This window comes from Bison bison, unplaced genomic scaffold, assembly GCF_000754665.1.
Source record: "Bison bison bison isolate TAMUID 2011002044 unplaced genomic scaffold, Bison_UMD1.0 scf7180017864376, whole genome shotgun sequence".
Classification (NCBI taxonomy): Eukaryota; Metazoa; Chordata; class Mammalia; order Artiodactyla; family Bovidae; genus Bison; species Bison bison.
The window spans coordinates 11,073,874-11,083,866 of record NW_011494948.1 but is presented as its reverse complement, the minus strand read 5'-3'; the positions used below and the strand labels follow the sequence as shown (position 1 = coordinate 11,083,866).

Sequence of the window (9,993 nt, the reverse complement as noted above, 5' to 3'; positions counted from 1 at the left end):
TCCTGGGGCTCCTCCTGTTGGGGAGCCAGTTCTCAGATTTGTGGAAGGCACCATGAACTGTGCTCAGGAAGGGAGGGTAATGAATGAGTGTGAAACACTTTTCAGTGTGCCAGGTGTTTCCATCACACTGCTAAATTTATCTCCACAACAGCTTTCTGGGTTTGTGCCTCTTCATTCTTCTCATTTTTTGGATGAAAAAGGGGGAACTCAAAATGTTTAAATGAGTTGCTTGAAATGTGTTGAATTTGAATTGGGATCTTTCTGACTCCAAAGCCTTATACTTTCCAGACATCATGAGCACAGCACGAAGAGTTACTGCCTCCACTGTCTTTATCATCTTTATCATTGTTGTCGTCGTTGCCTCTATATAGAGTTTTTTGTTATTTAAAATAGTTATTTATTTGGGTGTGTCGGGTCTTAGTTGCGGCATGTGGGAGCTTCGTTTTTGGCACACGGGATCTTTCAGTTGAGGCATGGGGGATCTAATTCCCTGACCAAGGATTGAACCTGGACCCCCTGCATTGGGAGCACAGTCTTAGCCACTGAACCACCAGGGAAGTCCCGAGTTTATTGAAGTTGTTCTCACATAGCAGCCACCTGCTTTCAAAGAGTATTAGCCACTAATGGTTCAAGTGGCCAGAGTCTCTAGGGCCTCCTGTTCCTCGCATACCAGTCTGCTTGGTGTGCACACAAATGATTACCTGAGTAAGTGGTTCCCCGAGTTCCCTTCCAACTACCCCCCTGAAAAAGACTTTCTAGTTGGGATCTTCTGCTCTGCCTATGTGGTTTCTATGTCTTAGATGGAAAAGTGGACTAGAATGCAGAAGACTTCCCTACATGGAAAGGTGGCTGCTTCCTCACCCTCTCCATTTCCCTTGTCGGTTGCTAGAGAGGTCGGCGGTGACACAAGATCACTTCCAGAGTTTGGGGAGTCCTGGATGGTTGGCAGATGAGATCATTTGATTCTAGTGAAACTTCCCAGCTGCCCTGAATTCAGTCTTCCAAAGAACCATCCTTTTATTACTAGATTGAATTGTAGGATAAGAAAAGTGCTTTGAGCATCTTTAGACCACACATGTAACACTACAGCATACTTCAGCCTGAGAATTTGGAGTGGGGCCTCTTAGGAACAAAGAAAGTACGTGCATATTACCTGTATGTGTGTGTGTGTGTGTGTGTGTGTGTGTGTGTGTGTATCTGTTTGGTCTTGAGATTCATTGCTTGATGAAAGTGCCATTAATTTCCCAATTTTTCTTAGCTTATGCATACAGCTGTCATTCTTAATTGCTTACTACTTTTGGGCATGTATTTGACCTGTAACTTTTCTCTTGACTTTTCTATCTGCTCTCATCACTGTACTTTGAAAATCTTCTTTATGGAAAGCAGTAGAGAAACATGAAGGTGTGTCTAGAACAAAATCTGTTGAATCAGGGAAGGCTGCCCAGGTCGGCATTTAATGGTGGTAGGTCTGGCACTGTGAAAGTCACTCAGTCATGTCTGACTCTTTGCGACCTGTGGACTATTCCAAGTGCTTGGAATTCTCCAGGCCAGAATACTGGAGTGGGTAGCCTTTCCCTTCTCAAGGGGATTTTCCCAAGCCAGGGATCGAACCCAGGTCTCCTTCATTGCAGGCGGACTCTTTACCAGCTGAGCCACCCAGAGGTGTTCATATTTTCTACCGCATACTTCTGTACACACCTGAACCTCTGCATTGAGGTGCTTAATCCTGTGGCGGTGGTGTGAAGAATGCCCAGATTTCCCGAACAAATTAGGTAAGGGGGTTAATCAGAATCAACACCGGGTAAAAGGAGGTCTTAGTGGAAGTGCCTAAGTATTGTTCAAACACAGGGGATAAATGTGTTCTGCTTTACTTGGCCAGAACAATGTCTCAAGCTGGTGATTAGGCTCTACTCCAGGTTTAACCTCAGGCAAAATTTATGCAGCTCTACTACTGTGTGTCAGGTAATTAAAGGGGAAATATTTGCTTAAAGTAGAGTGTTTTTTAATTAAACATGAAAAAAAATGCAAAGGGAAGTTGGCAGTAGGGAAATTGTTTCTAACTTTTCCTCTGAAAACACTGAGAACTTCAAGGAAAAGGCCGATGTTGGATGTTTTAGTCATGGCTGTTTGATAAGTCTATGCAGAGCATTATTCAGCTGTGCTGGAATTCTGAAATTCTTCTTCTGTGTTTGCATTGAAGGACTTGGAGGTGTTAGGGTTATTCTGTCTTAGTTGAAACATAATGCCCCTTGCCATTTTCTGCTAACCACTAATGATTAACTTGATAGAGAAGGAGTTCTTTAATTTAAAATAAGAGCCATTTATAAGCCTAGTAGATAATTGTGCAGATCTTGATATGGGAAGCACAGCTATAGCAGGAAGTTTGTAGGCTGAAAAAAACGGGGGAGGGATTAAAAACTTCTACTTACTATGATTAACTAGCATGCTGGTTGGATTGTGTTACATCCAAAGTTTCTGTTAATGGTTCCACCACTCTGCTCGTCACTAAGGGTTGAAACTCCATCAGCTTTGATTTAACTCTAGACCCCAGGCCTTAAGGATTCTGCATCCACAAAGCCTCATCCTTACTATCTGTTTTATACTGGACTGTGACCATGGCAGTTTCCTGCCTCAGTCATTTTATAACACCCTCGCCCGCTTTTCTTATCTTATCTTCCTTGTTGCTGTCCATCTTGTCCAGTGTATCTAGAATAATTTTACCTGAGGCTCAGTTTTGATCATGGTACTCAGTTTCTTCAGACTTTGCATAAAATTTGAGTTTTCCTGCCACAGCCCTTGGACAACTTTAGCACCACATCTGACAATTGTTTTTCCTACATGTAGTCTGCATTCCCAAGGATTTCCCTGTTGGTTCAGACAGTAAAGAATCTGTCTGCAATGCAGGAGACACTGGTTCAATCTCTGGGTCGGGAAGATCCCCTGAAGAAGGGCATGGCAATCCACTCTAGTATTCTTGCCTGGAGAGTCCCATGTACAGAAGAGCCTGGCAGGCTACAGTCCATGGGGGTCTCGGAGAGTCAGAAATGACTGAGTACACTTTCACTTTGTACTCTAGCCATTTTTGAACTGTTTCAGCTATTCCTTCAACACCCTTCTGCGGGTCATTTATCCCACTGCCTTACCTGTGCTCTTGGCTGTAGGCTCCTTACTAATTCCTTTTTATTTTATTTTTTAAAATTGAAGTTTCATTGCTTTACAATGTTGTAGTAGTTTCAGGTATATAGCACAGTGATTCAGATGTAAATATAATCTGTTCCTTTTCAGATTCTTTTCCATTATAGGTTATTAGAAAATTTTGAGTATAGTTCCCTGTGCTGTTTGGCAGGTGCCTCTTGGTTATCTATTTTGTTTCTAATAGTGTATACATGTTAATTCCAAACTCCTCATTTATCCCTGCTCCCCTTTAGTAGTCATGTTTGTTTTCTGCGTCTGTTGGTCTATTTCTATTTTGTATATAAGTTCATTTGTATCATTTAAAAATTAATTTTAAGAATTATTAATTAATTTGTTTGGCCACACTCTACAGCATGTGGGGTCTTAGCTCCCTAACCAGGCATTGAGTCAGCTCCTCCTGTAGTAGAAGTACATAGTTTTAATTGCTGGACCATTAGGGAAATCCTTGTATCTTTTTTTTTTTTAGATTCCACATATAAGTGATATCATATGGTATTTTTCCTTCTCTGTGTGACTTTACTGCACTTAGTATGATAATCTCTAGGCCCATCCACAGTGCTGCAAATTGCATTACTTCATTCTTTTTATGGCTGAGTAATGTTCCATTGTGTGTATATGTACCGCAGTTTCTTTATCCATTCATCTGTTGAAGGACATTTAGGTTGCCTCTGTGTCTTGGCTGTTGGAATAGTGCTGTGGTGAACACTGGGGTGTATGTATCTTTTCAAATTATGGTTTTCTCCTCATATATACCCAAGAGCAGGATTGTATGGTCATACAGTAGCTCTGTTTTTAGGTTTCTAAAATACCTCCATAAAACCCAGTCAGTAAATGGGCAGAATGTCTAAATATACATTTCTCCAAAGAAAACATACAGATGACCAAAAGGCACATGAAAAATGTTCAACATTGCTAACTAAAAGTAAATTAATAACAATTTTTATTATTCTAATAAACAATAATTCTAATAAATTTTATTTTAATAATTTTCTAATAATTTTTTATTTTTATAAATAGAATTTATTTTTTATTCTAATAAAAATTATTAGATAAATGCAAATAAAAACTACTATTAGATTTCACCTCACACTGGTCAGAATGGCCATCATTGAGAAGTCTACAAATAATAAATACTGGAGAGGTGTGGAGAAAAAGGAATCCTCCTACACTGTTGGTGGGAATCTGCTTTCGTGAAGGTCTTGCTTGTTCTCTTACTGGACTAAGATTTTTTTCATCTAAATCTCCTTTGTACCTCATTATACCTTGTAGTATAGTAACCTTTGTGGTGGTTTTGTACTCTTCTACTAGAGTATGTGCTCCTTTAGAGTTAGACCTGTGCACTGGTCACCCTTGCTATTTTCCATCGTGTATTACCTTGTGAAGTCATGCTGCCCCTTCTCTAAATGTCTTGTATTAATGATGCAGCAGTGTGTAAAATTGGAGTGTTAACAGTTATCCTCCAGGAGTGTTCTTCGGAGCACATCAGAGAATTTATTTGGACATGCAGCTCTGTATCTGTCATGCACCCGGTAGCCTCTTGATAAATAGTATGGTAGTTGTAGCTAGATGGCCATGTCCACCAGCATGTGATTTTTGAGTCTCTGCTCTTTCAGTTCTTCATCAACAAAATGAAAATAATGGTAGTATTTACTCATGGGATTTTGTGAGGATTAAATGAGCCTGTACATTTAAAGCACTTAGAATAGCATCCGGCAGTTTGTAAGCCTGCATCATCCAGTTCAGAAGCCATGAGAAATGTGGCTGGTTCAGGTTGAGATGTACTGTAAGTATAAAATATCTGCTAGAACCTTGGTGTGAAAAATAGAAAGTTAAATATCTCAGGTTTTTATATTTCATGTTGAAATGATAATTTGATAAGTTTGAGTTAAGTAAACTATATTATTCCATCTTCCCCCACCCAGTTTTATTGAGTTATAATTTGACCTACATCAGTATATAAGTTTAAGGTTTACACCTCATGATTTGATTTACATACATCATGAAGTGATTATCACAGTAAGGTTCGTGAACATTCATCATCTCATGTAGATAACAAATTAAAGAAATAGAAAATGTCTTTTTGCTTGTGATGAATGATAACACTTAGGATTTACTCTCTTAACAACCTTCATGTAGGACATACAGAAATGTTAATTATGTTTATCATGTTGTACATTACACCCCTAGCACTTCTTTATCTCGTAACTGGGAGTTTGTATCTTTTGACTGCCTTCATCCAAAAAGTTAATCTCACCTTTAAAAAAAACCTAATGTGCCTACTAGAAAACTTTAAACTACATGTGTGGTTCACATATGTTTGTTGTACAGCACTGCTGCATTACTCTGTGACATTGTTAACTTTTGTTAGCATATTGTCATTTTTATTTATTTATTTTTTCTTGCAGTGGTGGTTTCTGCATACTCCACCCCTTGTCTTTGTTTCTTTCTCCAGTTAAGTACTGGAATTCAGTGATTCTGGGTAGGAACATTTAGGAAAGAAAGGTGTTATTGGATAAGATAAAGCTTAGGTCAAAGAGGGAACAAAGAGGTGAGCAGCTTCTGACCTCAAGTTAAGGAAGACTTGACTCAGCTACTTCAGAGCCATGGGCTCTGAGTTACTAATGTAATCTTTCTATTTTCTTGGAGATAGAGACTTCCCTCTATTGCTCCCTTATGGTTTCCCCTGTTACAAGGAGGAAGATCCACTTGGTTGTCATTGTTAGATATCCATTTATAATAATAAAAATAGAAGCTTATTGAAAAAGAAGAAATTAGAATTAAGGATGTAAAAAAAAATTGGTTCATAAAGAATGAGTGTTTTTCATTAAGGAAATGAATGTAAAAGAAAACATTTTAAAAGAGCAGAAAGACTTAAAAATATGTGAAAAAGAAAGTGAAAGTCACTCAGTCGTGTCTGACTCCTTGCAACCCCATGAACTATATGTTTCATGTAATTCTCCAGGTCAGAATACTGGAGTGGGTAGCCTTTCCCTGCTCTAGGGGATCTTCCCAACCCAGGGATTGAACCCAGTCTCTCGCATTGCAGGTGGATTCTTTACCAGCTGAGCCACAAGGGAAGCAAAAAAAAAAAAACAAAAACAAACATCCAACAAAACTTGGTTATCTTAATTCCAAGTAGCCTACAGCTTTGAATTCTTCTTCTCTACAGTAACTAGACACCATGACTGTGATTGGTGATCATGGCTGAAGAACTTTCAGACTGTTTGATGTATGGCACTTCAAATGATCTTGTAAAATGCACATCCCATAAACTGAAGGTTGGGTTTGGGCACATCCCACACTCAGTGCTGTCCTTTTTGGTAGTGAATTTGCCATTGACTTTAGCCATCATAGGCTCATAACTGGCCTGTCATTCCGAGAGTGATTTAAGAGTTTGATTTGGGCAGTCTCTTTAAGGAGGTTGGTCAAACAGATGTGTGTAAGTCTTGCTGATTACATGTTCAGTAATTTCCTGGGATCTTACTTCCCCTTCATTGCTTTTCTTAGTAGCTGGTTCTTGGCACTGAATATTTATACTATGAATGATGGGAGTGTGGCAGACTGGATAGAGATAATCATTTGAAGTGCTGGTTTCCTTTGAGATCCTAAGGTACAGTGAGTGGCATTCTCTCTCTAAGTGCCTTAGAACTAATAGGGAACAAAAAGGCACTTGCCAATCCCAGTGGACAGATGTGGTTTATTTCTCTTGGTAAGTCTTTGTGAGGGCAGAATCACAGTAATGTAGAGAAGCCCCCTAGCTATCCTGTGGGTGTGGCCATGGGCACATGATGTTAACTTTCCCTGCTTCTGTTTCAAATAAGAATCTTTCAGCTATTCTTGTTGGAACAAGATCTATCTTGTTATTTCAAATATGCTGTTTGAAGTGACGGTCACCTGTTTACCCATGAAGTAGTATGTTACAAAAGAAGACAGTGTGACTGTGATCTCTGTGTTTGGGTTTGCATGCTGTTTCTGAATACATAAATCCAAACTTGGACAATGTAGGGGTGATTTTTTTTTTATTAGCAAACACAGGTTTATGAAAGGCGTCATCATAGATTTCTTTTAAACAGTAAGCTTCTCTAGGGCCTTTGAATATTTGAGTTGCAATATTATTGATCACAACTTCAAGGAAAATGTCTGTTGTGTAAAGCCAGACATGTTTATATGTCTATGCCAGTAAAGACTTAGGAGGTGCCTGTGTGTAAATGTGTGTGTGTACATGTGTGTGCTCCCGTGCTGGCCCACTAAGTACCTGAATATACACCTCCCTGCTTTCTTTACCTTATAGACAAAGCTGAACATTGCTCATTGCTCTTGCCTGGTACATGTCCACTCTCGTCTCACTGCAAGTGTCAGGGCAACACGCACAATCGTAAATGAGGAGATGGAACAAGTGGGACCAGAAAACATTGTCCACAGCCCAGTGGTCCGTGTCACCATTCTTCTGCTTCTAGCATATATTGCATAATCAGGAGAGACGAGACAAGCCAAATCCTTTTAGTACACCATGTCTGGGGAGGTTACAGAGTCCCAGAGGTTCGTTTCTTTTTGCCATTGTAGCAGTCTTGATTGTGACAAGGAATCTTGGAAGTCACCTGAGAATGTCATGAAAACCCCATCCCCATTACTGTTATTTCTGCTGGACACTTTCTGCTTAGGGAATACATTTCATTTGTAGAAAAAAAAAAAAAAGCTTAACTGAGTGAAAGCACCTATGTTCTTTGCATTGAAGTCAGATACAAAAATACCTTCCCTTATACAGTTCAACCTAAGCTCTTGTAGTACAATGGGCTTTATTTATTTGTATGTCTAAAGAGTAATTTTAAAGCAATTAGAAGCTTTTTATGAATACTTACAATGATCACTTCTTCCTTTCCTTACAGAAATGTCAGACTCAGATTTTTAAAGATCTGAAAATAATGGCTTTCCTCTTATGTCCATAATGGCAATTATATGGCAAGAAAGAGCTACAGGAATTTTTTCCTGTCTTGAAATTATATTCTTTGCCTTATAGATAAAAAGTTATACCAGGATATATTAGCTCATGTGTATTTGTTAGTGTTGCCTTTGTCCTGTTAATTAGCATAATATTAATTAAAAATGCTTGCTAAGAGAGTTCTGTTTTTGCTGGTTGTGAACTTTTTCAGAAATTATAGCAAAATAAGTATTTTGAATGTTCCAACCAGAATGTTAGTTTAAAAAAGGAATAAATTTTCTTTGAATCTTTGCAGCTGTAGTTTACTTTCCAGGCATGAGAAATATCTATTTTATTAAGTCCTGTGAGGAATATGTGTCACATACATTTAAGAAAAATCTATTTAAGATGAAAAATTCCAAAAATGACTTCCCCCTGGTGTGAAGTAAAACAAAAGCCCCGACTGCATCTCTGCCTGTGGTAATGACAAACTGCAGGCAGGTGAGGTTCACGGGGATGGTCTCACACCTGCACCACGAGCTTGGGGAACAGCTGGGTCTGGAGCTGGCGTCTGGCCTCGCTTTCTGTTTGATGAGAGACCAGCTCTCAGGCTGAGGGCCTTGCACACTTGCACAGAAGACTCTGAGTGTTTTTCAAAAGGCAAGGAGGACTGTGGGTGGCTAGTGTTCCCTGGTTTTGTGAATCTTTTCCCCTGAGATCGGAGAAGGCAATGGCACCCCACTCCAGTATTCTTGCCTGGACAATCCCATGGACGGAGGGGCCTGGTGGGCTGCAGTCCATGGGGTCGCTAGGAGTTGAACATGACTGAGCGACTTCACTTTCATTTTCCCTGAGATGGGGTGGTTGAAGAAGCCTCCGCTCAAGCCCCACCTACAAACCCAAGCCCCTTATATCAGTCCTGAGCTCTATCCGTGAAAGGAGTGTCACTTAGGAGGCTCTGAGATAAAGATCCTTGTCCACTTCAATCCTAGTTCTGTACAACCAGGGGGCAGACTGCAAGCCTGCTGAATGGCTCCAGTTCAGTTCAGTCGCTCAGTCATGTCTGACTCCTTGTGACCCCATGGACTACAGCACGCCAGGCTTCCCTGTCCATCACCAGCTCCCAGAGTTTACTCATATTCATGTCTGTTGAGTCGGTGATGCCATCCAACCATTTCAGCCTCTGTCGTCCCCTTCTCCTCCCACCTTCGATCTTTCCCAACATCCTGGTCTTTACAAATGAGTCAGTTCTTTGCATCAGGTGGCCAAAAGATTAGAGTTTCAGCTTCAGCATCAGTCCTTCCAATGAATATTCAGGACTGATCTCCTTTAGGATGGACTGGTTGGATCTCCTTGTTGTCCAAGGGACTCTCAAGAGTCTTCTCCAACACCACAGTTCAAAAGCATCAATTCTTCGGCACTCAGCTTTCTTTATAGTCCAACTCTCACATCCACACGTGACTGACTACTGGAAAAACCATACCTTTGAATAGACGGACTTTGTTGGTAAAGTAATGTCTCTGCTTTTCAATATGCTGTCTAGGTTGGTCATAGCTTTTCTTCCAAGGAGCAATTTAATTTCATGGCTGCAGTCACCATCTGCAGTGATTTTGGAGCCCCCCAAAATAAAGTTTGTCACTGTTTCCACTGTTTCCCATCTATTTGCCGTAAAGTGATGGGACCAGATGCCATGATCTTAGTTTTCTAAATGTTGAGTTTTTGTTTTTTTTTAAATGTTGAGTTTTAAGCCAACTTTTTCAACTCTCCTCTTTTACTTTCATCAAGAGGCTCTTTAGTTCTTCTTTGCTTTCTGCCATAAGTGTGGTGTCATCTGCATATCTGAAGTTAGTGATATTTCTCCCGGTTATCTTGATTCCAGC

At 39.9% G+C, this 9,993-nt stretch overlaps 1 protein-coding gene across 8 annotated transcripts in view; it reads left to right on the top strand.

Annotated features, from left to right (window-relative positions):
- BNC2 (basonuclin 2) overlaps window positions 1-9,993 on the top strand; it is a 479,688-nt gene that overhangs the window by 53,530 nt on the left and 416,165 nt on the right. Inside the window, exon 1 of one of the 8 annotated variants that reach the window (XM_010857045.1) lies at window positions 1,602-1,772. The exons of the other annotated variants lie outside the window; for them this stretch is intronic. The gene's annotated coding sequence lies outside the window, so the exon portion shown is untranslated. Of the gene's footprint in view, window positions 1-1,601; window positions 1,773-9,993 lie in introns of those variants that run through there. 8 annotated transcript variants of the gene reach the window in all.